The 11,880-nt window shown below is 33.8% G+C and overlaps 1 protein-coding gene across 3 annotated transcripts in view; it reads left to right on the top strand.

Annotated features, from left to right (window-relative positions):
* Nucleotides 1-11,880, top strand: part of LOC126866497 (antifreeze protein Maxi-like) — a 29,711-nt gene that overhangs the window by 4,285 nt on the left and 13,546 nt on the right. Inside the window, exon 1 of one of the 3 annotated variants that reach the window (XM_050620131.1) lies at nt 7,304-7,713. The exons of the other annotated variants lie outside the window; for them this stretch is intronic. The gene's annotated coding sequence lies outside the window, so the exon portion shown is untranslated. Of the gene's footprint in view, nt 1-7,303; nt 7,714-11,880 lie in introns of those variants that run through there. 3 annotated transcript variants of the gene reach the window in all.

Genomic DNA, 11,880 nt, shown 5'->3' with positions numbered 1-11,880 from the left:
TATTACTTTGATAACAAAATTGTATCACTTTATGAAAGTCATCAAAAATTACATCACACATGCAGTAGAAGTAAATGTATTAGTAGGTATAGAGGATGCCTAAGCTAAAAAGGATTATCCAACTATCTACCTTGTGTAATGTTGCGTGTAAAAACTTCTCAAGACAAAGCTACGCTACTTTGAGGGACACGTAAATCGATGAAAAGAATGTTTCCTCAAGTTCGTTTCTTTTAGAAGATTTCAAGGTCATCGGTTTTATTTCTAAAATAGAGATCTACGTATTTGCTTGTTCGGTAGATGTGATTTTCTGTTCTCTATACAAAAGTAGCAAGGTACTTACGCTGGAAAGTGCGTAGTTTAAAAGATATTTCGATCTTAATTTCATGAAATGTAGCGGGTGAAAGGCAGGCAAGACATAAACGCAAAAGCATCACTTTGTATTTCTCTTTGTCTATGGTACGCCAAGTTACAAAATTAAAGATAAGATATCCTTTAAATCAAGCATAAACTAAGCGTTTTCAGACACAATGCCTTGATACTGTTGTATGGAAAATAGAAAATCGCGTTAATTGATAATTAGAAAAACATAGAATTAGACGACCTTGAGGGAAAAGATTCTTTCCACTGTTTCCAATGTCCGTAGATCAAAATACAATGATTCTATAAAATTTAAACTACGTATAAAATCGTGCACGCGATAGTACTTTACGATTATGCTACACGATGCTCTATATTCGTGCTAAAGTCTGTAAACATATCTTGAATATCCTGTAGTATTAATCAACCTGTAGTAAACCCGATAGTAAACAGCAAGTATTATTTTATTAAAATACATAATAAATAAATAATAATAAAATATATTATTTTATATTAACAGAAATTGAGATATTTCGATATGAGTTTTCGATATGATTACCATCCGCTTCAATACATTTCTACGAACGATTGACGTCACACTTGCTACACACAAGTACGAGTCATATATTCATTGTTGAGAAATTTTCAATTTAACTCCTTCCCGTACTTTAGCGAGTCAGACTCGCGATGAAGATTTTTACCCAAACATGAATATCGCCAGTCTGACTCGCGACCAGGTACTTGGGCCAAACGTAAACATAACAAGCCGAGCTCGCGGACTGTTTTTTTGCCCGTTACGATCGTCACTGAATGTTTACGAGCATCGGTCTGGTCTGTTTCGTCGAACTAAATGGTACGGGAATTTAGCGCGTAATGTTTGTTTCAAAGAGCATCGTAAGATACCCTTACACGTACGTTTAACAGAATTTAAATTTAGTTAGGTGCGGTTGTTATTAAACGTGGTTGTTATTAAACTTGAAAGAGGCAAGATTTTAGAGAAAACTTAAACTTTCAATGAAGAAACATTACGAAATGCGTGCTTATGGAAGAAGAAAGTTTTACATAAGAGATAACCGATTGCTCGGAACGATATTCGTGGTTAGAGAATGACTTTCACTCTAATGGCATAGATAATCGACAATGCTGACGAAGATTAAATTTTCTATTTGCTAGATTGTTGCAAATATCCAAGATCGATCGTGCGCAAATTTTATATTATTCTTTCTCATAGAAAACATAATAAACTATAATTTACTATCATATATTGGGTTGACAATTAAGTGATTGTCATTACCACCTAACGACAAAATCAGCTATCACTTAGTTGCCAAACTAATAGGATAAACGCGACACTAAAATGATAGAAGACTGAAAAATTTGTTAAATTAAACGAAATTGAGCCTCGAACAGTGCACGAGGTAATTACGCGAAAGAAGCCTCGATTCTAACGGCCTTGAGCTTGAAATATACATGGTAGAGGGGAAGGGCACGAGTGATATATTTCATTGTTCGAAGCGTGGGATAATCATGGTTCAAAAGTTACGACAAACGGGAAATGGTACTTGTTACGTACATTTACTTCGATTTGAAATTAAATCTGCATTTGCATACGATTACGATTCCCAACTTCTGCGCCATAATCGTCTTACGCGCACGTCTCGGACAAAGCGCACGTCTCGGACAAAGCGCACGTTACTCGGGACCCTCTTGTCTACAACATATCGGAAAGCCAACAAAATTAGAATTGAATTAAGCATAGACGAGTAGCGGATTAACCCCTGCCCGTGCCATTTAGTTCGACGAAACTCGGGCCCAAACGGTAGACATCGACGCGCGCTAAACAGACCAGACTGATGCTTGTAAACAGAAACTAACATTCAGTGACGATCGTAACGGGCAAAAAAACAGTCCGCGAGCTCGGCTTGTTATGTTTACGTTTGGCCCGAGTATCTGGTTTCGAGTCAGACTGGCGATATTCATGTTTGGGCCAAAATCTTCATCGCGAGTCTGACTCGCTAAAGTACGGGAAGAGGTTAAGGAGTTTTTATTGGTGAGAACGAGGGCAGAGCGAAATGGGTACAACGTGCACTTGTCATTTCTTCGCACAATTTGTAGTAACATGGTTTCTTTCTAGACGTTTTCTGACTATATTCTGGAGACGTTCTAGAGTTTCCTATACACTAGCTACCACGCTCGCTAAGCGTGCAAGTCGTAAATAGCTTAGCCAATGTACATTAGCTACGCATTAAGTATATAATCAACAAGTTTTTCAGAATGCGACGTAATTTCTTTATATTTCATTACTCGTGTAATAGAAATTCGATTATCCAATCAGTTTGTCCTCCTATTATTATTAGTTCGAATATGGGAGGTTCTACTGTAATTATTCTGGCTACAGAAGATAGTAATTCGATGCAAAGTGAAGGAATTGAATATTGCTCTGGTACATTGTAGTGGATTTCTTGCTACAGAGTTGAAGAATAATTGAATTACTTTTGCACTTGGGAACTGGATCAGCTGCAGGAAGCAAAAAAAAGGTGAAAGTTTCGTTCACAACGTAGTATTCTTATCTTTTATCAATTGCACCTTGAACGAAGTTGACACAAAGAAATTTGAAGACCAATCAAAAATAGGACGAGGAACAGCAAAATCGAAAAACTACATACAAATAATCCTTATACATTTTGCTTTATTATGTTTTCCAATATGTGCAATGTATGGTTATTTAATGTAGGCACTCTAGGCGTATAGACGCGTATATGTTCGATTTGCGCAACGAAATGACCACGTGCAAAGTTTGTTAAAAGAAATAAATTCAGTTTTCCTCTTTTAAATATCGAGAGGTCAACTATCGAACTTTCGATAATAATCTTTAGCTAATTTTGGAATCTTGAAATTCAACGATTATTGGTACCTGTAATTAGATGAACATTGTTCGATTTAATTTATTTTTCAATGATACGATATTATTCTATGCAATTTTTATAAAATTTAACGATGGCATTATAAAAAATAGAACTCTTTTCCTTTATGCATAATTAACTTTTACAGTTTTTAAAATTTCAAAATTTCGCATACGCCATGCGATAGAGGATAAACTTACAAATAAATACGACCGATTTTTAACATCTGGCCACTGCTTTGTACAAATCATCATATTCTTCATAGATCGCACTGTGATATCACCTAAACGTCATTTTCTTCGTTTATATTGTTTATGAATGTACCCGCAATATTTTTCTAATTTATCAAGGAATATTGTATGCTAGAGAAAGTCTTCATTTCAATTGAACGGATGATTTTGTATTTTTGGTCGAGTTAGTGAAAGTAGCTTCGTCTTTAACGCTATTAAGGTCGCGTATTGCTTTAATTAATTACGAAATACCATCGCTTCTCAATGTTCGAAAGTGAATGAAATAGCAAATTGTTAAACATTGCAATAAGCAATATGTACATCGTATGATGTTGTACTATATGTATTTTTCATAAAGATTCAAGTTTATCCTATCATATTAATAGTTTTACGTTTTCGTTATTCATCGTACGCGCGAATCAATTGATGATCAATTTAAAATTAAGCCAATCGTGTTAGGAGAAGATACAAAGAGAAGGATAAAAAACGCTAGAAACGTAAAAGGAACGAATAAATGCTTGGGAATGAATGATTAATTTCGACCATAAATACTGTTTCTTTTTTATCTCCCTCCGCTCCCCTCTACTCTTTAAAGTTACTTTTTAGAAAATATTCTTCACAACTTTTTAGTTGCACAGAATAGGGGAAAAATGTTTCGAGTAATGAAAGTTAATATGCAGTTCCATTTAACAAAATAGGGATGGCATCGTTTCCATGCATAGAAAACTCAATTCAAAAATTTCTTTTACTCGAGAAGGTTACACACTGTGATCCATTTGACACGTGAAAAACTTTTCGCTGTCAACTGAAAACTGTCACGCTTTATCGCGAACATTCTATATATCTGATGTTATTCGGTGGATACTTTGTTTTCTGAATTTTTTAATGTCGAAATATCGGTACTTTACAGAACAGTCATAATTACAGCAAATATACTTATATTTTGCTTTAGAACGTTCTTCATTGTCTCGTTACCTAATCTAAGTCATTGTATCCCAGTTGAACGGAACTAGGAAACAGCATAATGTTACGTAGGAATCTCATCAAGTATATAACACGGTATAGAGTCAACATCCGGGCTCTGCGTATTTCTTTATACTTTTCTTCCGAGCTTATGGTAATACGCATAGTATACGAGTAGTTTATACATATTATTTTTTTTATTTATTTATTAAAATTACAATCAATTCTCGCGTTGAGAATACATATTATTTAAAAAAAAAGAAAAAAAAACTACACTTCAAATTTTTATTTGACTCGTAATCGAGTCTCTTCAGAAGACAAATTGATTAACTCTACTTTTCGTTAATTTTTTAATCTCACTAGATAAGTAGTGCGATTGACATTCGATTCTCGAGAAACAAATGACTTATTTCTATAGGTACATCGATCGTGACAAGATAGCATAAGTAAAAGTTATAGAGTTGGTCAATATGGCTGCTGAACCGCTTAACTATAACTTATTTATTTATTTATTTATTTGTAAACATGAAAAAGAAGAGTCAGTACAAACCAAATATAGAAAGTGTCGGTAAAATCTTGGAAGTGCATTTACCGGTTATTTAGTTTGATCTTTGGAAACTTCACCATGAAGAACAACATGTAGTAATACACAAAACAGTTTGTCGAAAACTAAAAACGATATCGTGATTATGTGATCAAGTGCAATACTTTGTGAATTAAATTGTCGAACCGATGCATACACCACAACTTTCATATGTACACTGCAGCAATCGACGAAGAGACGAAGAGGCTGAACGAAGAATTCGAAGGGTTGTGAAGATGATACTGAACTCGCTTGTAAGAGTTCACCTGATGATATACCTGAGAGAACTGAAGCACGTGATTCGAGTTCAAAGTACTTTCACTGCTAGACTATAATAGTTCTGCAGCTTGTTCCTCTTCTTTCTCTTCTTCCTAATTCGCTTCTTTCTCACACTCACGGGCTCAACAGCCTGAAACGGAGATGATCGACGCTGCGGTGATCGATATCCTGGGTCAATGACGATCGACTAGCTGGTTGTCCTCGTAAATAGATAGTTTCTCGTTGGAATTTATTTTACTAAAGGAAAGAGGAGGAATAACGTAATAATGATAACGCAATAATAATATAATGTATTAATTCGTGCAAATTATTAATGTAACCTTAGATTAAAGTAAATTTTTTTTTTATTTATTTATTAAAATTACAATCAATTCTCGCGTTGAGAATTTTCAGTAATAAAGTAAATATGAAACAATATATTATAGTTGTTGAGATATGTATGATTTTCTGTGCTGGACTAGGTTAAATGCGTAGTAGAGATACTTGTATGTGATTATCAGTGTGGAAGTATGTGTGTCCGAAGCGTTTCGAAAACAAAGAAATGTAAACTGTTCAGTCGGTTAAGAGTCGGTTAAGAGTCGGGTATAGAAGAAAGTGCTAAGACGCGTGCAAGTGTGTATCGATGAATATATAAGGAATCGTTCATGAAATAAATATTTCATTATTTTAATATTAATCCTCAGTATAAATTTAGTGTTCCTATAACATTATTTCGGCTTCAAAGATTCATTTTCAACAATAGTAACGGTATGATATTATTATGCAATAGTAAACAACATTATAATGATAGCTTTCATAGCATAATAATAGCTTAAAATAAGATACTAATTAATTTTCAAGACGATACATTACAAGTACATATTATACGTACACATTATTCTTCTATGTTCAATGTAATTAGCAATACAAATTTACGTAAATACTACTTATATAATGATATAAATGTTATACACGCACATCTAACCGTATTTTAACGAAATACAAACTTAATAAAATTTGTGGCTTGGTGCAAAAGGTACCAACGTCAATATTAATAAAGTTATAGATGTGTTAAAAAATTCATGGTCGAATAACTTCTAACACAGAAGTTCCTGCTGTTTCAAATTTCTTTTCTAATACGAAAAGAAAGAATTATTGGCCTGTTTTACGTTGACTTTGGTACTTTTTCAAAATATAGTCATTTTTATATAGAATACGAAATTGTCATCTTTTATATAGGGTATTTGCACCTGTTGCACCAAGATACAGAAATATAATTAAGTTTTACTCGAAGCAAGCATCTGTTATAGTTAATTGTCCCATAAACTATCGTTGCGATAACTTCATCGTTAATTCGTTATCGATAAAAGCATCAAGCGGAGGCGTACTAATATGAATCATCCTTTCGCATCGTGCACAATCCATACCTTCACAATGTCGAAGAAAGATGTGTATCGCTCTGCATTGCTGTTCTCCTCTTACTTTGCTATTTCCCACGGTGTGGCGATTTTTCCGTGAAAGGTATTCATGGAAACTGATACGCAAATTCGATTTCATAATGATCCGTAACTGTAAAGTAAGAAACCAATTATTCAAGTAGTCTGATCCAACCATTGGTAATTTTATATAATGGTCAAACGAGCTATGATAGTCAAGTAGCGCAGCGCGTAAAGAGTCTTCAGGCTCTTTGATTTATTGCAAGTTCTTATTTTAAATTTCTTTTCCTTTTTCTGTATATTATCCTTGAGTCTTATAAGTTCTGTTCATACGTGACCGTTCGATAAATTGATTTAACGATGTTGCAACTGTAGCACGTATACGTTTATTCCACCGAAGAAACGTTGGTAATAATTGCATAAATGCAATTGTGTTATTTACGTTTCATGGAAATTGCGATAAATTCATAGATAATCAGAGTAGGAGATCGATCGAACGTTTTCTTCGTAGTGAGGTGTATAGGTCGTGATAGGTGCGAAAGCCTGTTTTGCTGGTGTGTGGAAGTCGAGATAGGTTCTGCTGCGGGTGTAGATGTCGTTGCAGTGGTACTGCTGTATTTTTTTCTTATTTAGACGTGGAAGAAAAATCGGAACTACGGGCGTCGGGATTTGAACCCGGGTCTCGAACGTTCGTAACTTAAGGCGCTAACAACTGCGCTGCTGTTGTCCAGTACTAGTTAGTGTCGAGTGCCGCCACAGTAGTCTTCTAGTTTGATCAGATGAATAATATTATATATATCGATAATAAGCGAACAGGGTTCGGGGCGAAGGTAACACGCGGACGGAGAGCTCTGGAGAAAAGGGGAAATGCGAAGAGAAAAAGGAGAAGGAAATACAAAGTGACACGAAGAAGGGAAAATAAAGGGTGAGAATACGAGGAGAAAGTGAAAGAAAAGCGAAAAGAAGTCTGGAACGAGAGAGAGGTACGAATTAGAAAACTAGAGGAGAAGAGGTTAGAAAGACAAAAGCGCGGCAAATAAAGTAAGGCAGGGAAACAAAAGATGGCGTTAAACAGAGGAAGACCAAGGAATAAGCGAACAACTTTATCGATAGCATCATTGACATACTAGAAAATTAATAGTTATCCTGAGTTCGTGACTACACATATCTCATGCGAGTCGTGATCTCTTAACCGTGAGATAAAACGTAATGTAGCACATAGACTGTTACGAAACTCGAGCATCTGCAGTTTTGTTCTTTCAAGAATTATTATACCCTATCATATTTTTAAACTGTTTTCCCATACTCTATAAAAATGAATTTTTTCATTATCCTTACCGATGACAACAAGTGGTGGAAAAGATCGAAATTAACTCGAAGAAAAGAATTAAGTTAAGAAGAAATGAAATTAATAATTATACGCAAGTTTTGCTTTTGAAATAATTTCTCCGACTAACGATTGCAATCTTAAAGTGTAATTTATTGTAAATTTTACTAAATAGAAACAAGAAAGCAATTTCGTTTGAGATAAAGAGTCGTAATAATTATTCAAATGTATGGAGCATGTCGCTAAATAAAAAGATGCTGACGAGAACTGTTCATTGTACCAGATTCGGAAAGAATTACCGCATTCTAGTGAAACTAGGAAGTAAACGAACAGACGCAGATGTTTCTATTCGAGTTTTCATTGTTGTTTATACATACAGCGGCTCGCGAAAGTAGAGATTGTGTACACTATTTTTCATAACTGATTTTCGTAGCTGATATCCAGACGAGCTCAAATCCAGATCTATGATACTATAACCTTCAAACGATCTTGTGTTCAAGAATCTTCAGTTCATTGATTCATCGGAGCATTAACGTCTGAATTTTGGTTTAAGAATTTTAAAGTTGGACACGAGTTCGTAGCGTTTTGAAAATTTCCAAGTATCAGCTAGAAGAATATATAACAAAAAAATGGAGGTACCTGTTTAAAAATTTTAATTAATTTAAATCTTTCGTAGGAATCGCTTCGAACGTTTCAATGTCACGGAAAGGTCAAATACCTTGATCTTTTTCTATATCATTCAGGTTCTTTCAAATATTTCTGCGGTTCTAGATAAACCAGACTCACTGTATATGTATCGCATTGAATTTTCCATAAGAATCTAATAGATATCTAATTAAATACTTGCATAACTATGGAAATACAAATAATTAGTCCTATCGTAAATGGAAATTGCTAAAGTTTCCATAATTTACACGCCAATTAAACGTTCATGTTGTGTTTCTAGCTTCACGTTATAATAGTTGTAACGTGTTACAACAGTTGCACAATTATGCAATCTTAGTGTAAGCTTAATGCAAAAAGATAAGGTTCGTATTTATATGGACTTTAAATATCACTTTGAATATCAGTGTATTTGTTTATTGTTACCTATTACTTATATTTTATTCTTTGTAATATAAACATGGTATAAAAAATGTGTAGCGGAAACAGTGAAAGTAGAAGAAAACACTTAAAAAGACGTTAATTATGTCTTTGTTAAATGAATAAAATATATGCTAGATGTATATGTCTGTATTTTAACTAATATAGTAAGTACAGTTATATTTTCTCCAGTCAACTTTGCAATATTTACAATTAATGGAATTTCTAAAATTTTATTTCAAGACCACATTTATAATTTTAGTTTATTCGCGTGCAATCATTTTGATTATATATTTAAAAACATGTCTTACGCAAATGACGAAGACAAGCTATAGTCTAATTTCTCATTCCTAGATTTCTCTTCCCTTCTCTAAGACATCAAGTTCGTTCACCTATGTACGATCTCATTTTAGACCTACACAGACTTAACATCAGCTTGCTATGGACACAAACACGTTTTCAAATCCTGATACATGACGAATATTTTATGGAATATTAAATTTGACCTTTCTCCTCGTTATTATTAACTGTATCAGTTAAGTGTATATATTTTCAATTAAATATTCTTAAAACTATTATCGATGATCTTTTGAGCTTTTTCTGATAAAAGGGAGCCGGCTCAAGATAAAACGAAAATGAAGAACGGAAAATTTTTTTGAGGCTTTGATATTATATTTACAAATTGATCAGAATATTCCTCCAGTTAGACTAATTTCTATACACGTGTGGATTTAGGGCAATTTAAGTGACGGGGTGTACAGTGATTGTCAAATTCAATGAAACAGTCCATCATCTAACGTAGAAGTAGTAGTTCATGCTCTTACATATTGAATATTAATATTTTTACTAAAATATTTTATTGATTATAAAATTAAATTGCATTCTTATAATATTTTATATTCTAATTTAAATCTAAAACAGTGAACCAAATAATACAAAAAATATTATAAAATTTGTACGTACATGCATGTAGTGAAAACAAATATTTTGAAATTGAGTAATTGTTCAGGTAGTGAACTGTAGTTAGCTGGTACTAGCCTGGCAAGGGTACAGGGGGTTTGTACGAGTGGGGGTAGAATTTGATCACGACCTTGTTTTAAGTTTTAACATGTAGAATTTTTATTGCACACGAACACGGGATAACATGTGATGGAAGAATGCGTACATTTACAGATGACGAATATAGATGATGTTGTTGGATAAAAATATAAAATATAACGATATGTGCGACGAGACGAGAATTTCCTCGTAACGCGGAACGGAAGAGTCGATCGCGGACCGATACGACACGGAAAATCCAACGGAATTGCTCGTGATGCGAAATTATTCGCGGGACATTTTGTCTTTGTTACGTTTTAGATTTCGCTTTCGGGTTTTTCAAGAAAAACGCACGTGGCTACCTCGATACTTTTCCGTAGACAATTAAAAATACATCGAATGGTATATAAAAAGATTTATATTTCCAGTTAAAGGAACGAAGGTCTCCTTGAATCTCGAAATAGCGTCCGTTAAATAACGTCTGTGACCATCGCAAGATGCGTCCTTCTCGAAACAAGGTAATTTTTATATAAAATACTTTCTCGAATAATGTATAATTTAGGAGATATTTACGTGGATCGATTGAAACGAGGCACCCGGTATGTCTTAATTTCCAAAGAGTATATTTCTAGGATATTGCAAATCATGTAAAAAGCATTCGTTTCATTACAAAGTTTAGTGTAATCACCATACAAATACGTCATTGCGCTTTGCGCTAGAAAGGATTTAGTTCGCTGATGCGTGACGGTACGTTTGTATAAGTAAATCACGATTTCAATGTAAATGTCAGCGATCGGAACTAAAAAGTATTCGTAATAAAAGATTATTGACGTAATAGACCGCTGTGAGGCAACAAAAAGTAGAAGCAGTTTGGGGGAAGCTTCGGGCAATGAATTATAATATTCGTATTCTAAAAGTTATCCGACAGTAAAAGATCAAAAAGTAATAGGAAAAGTTTGTATTCTTCAGTTACTCGTGTTTATCTTGAAATATTCGGCGAAACTCAAAATTTTAATAATTAATCTGCAAAATAATGAAAAATGTTACACAATCGATACATTTCATTTTTACATGTACTTTTACAATATACAGGGTGGTTGGTAACTGGTGGTACGAGCGGAAAGGGAGTGATTCTCCGCGAAAAAAGAAGTCGAAAATATAGAATAAACATTTTTTTTTTTTAAATTTTTCCATCGAGACAACGATCTACAGTGAGATCCGTTATAACGAGACGCGATAAAGTGCACGCGTACCGAGCCAAAATTCAAAGTCGATTTTCTCGAAAACAAAGCCTCGAACGAAAAATTGTTATTCTATATTTTCGACTTCTTTTTTCGCGTAGAATCACCCCCTCTCCGCTTGTACCACAAGTTACCAACCACCCTGTATATATAATTTTTTCAAATAAAAATGTACATCAAACGAGAGAAAGTACCCAAATGATTTTCAGATAGCTGAGTTTATTAACGTATGATATTTTACAATCTTTGCGTCAGCGTGATAAGTTTGGTAAAACTTATTGGTTTGGAATCAAATTATCTGCCAGCGAAATATTATTTGTCTTATATTATATTAATTAATTAATTGTTTGTCTTAATATTATATTCAGTAGCAACATTAGAGAATCGTTAAATTTTCACTGAACTGAAAATTTTCGCTTCGATCTTTGAATTGCTTTGACTTTTTGAACAAAGTCTCGTGC

This window comes from Bombus huntii, chromosome 6 (assembly GCF_024542735.1).
Source record: "Bombus huntii isolate Logan2020A chromosome 6, iyBomHunt1.1, whole genome shotgun sequence".
Lineage (NCBI taxonomy): Eukaryota > Metazoa > Arthropoda > Insecta > Hymenoptera > Apidae > Bombus > Bombus huntii.
This window is presented reverse-complemented; position numbering and strand designations above follow the sequence as displayed.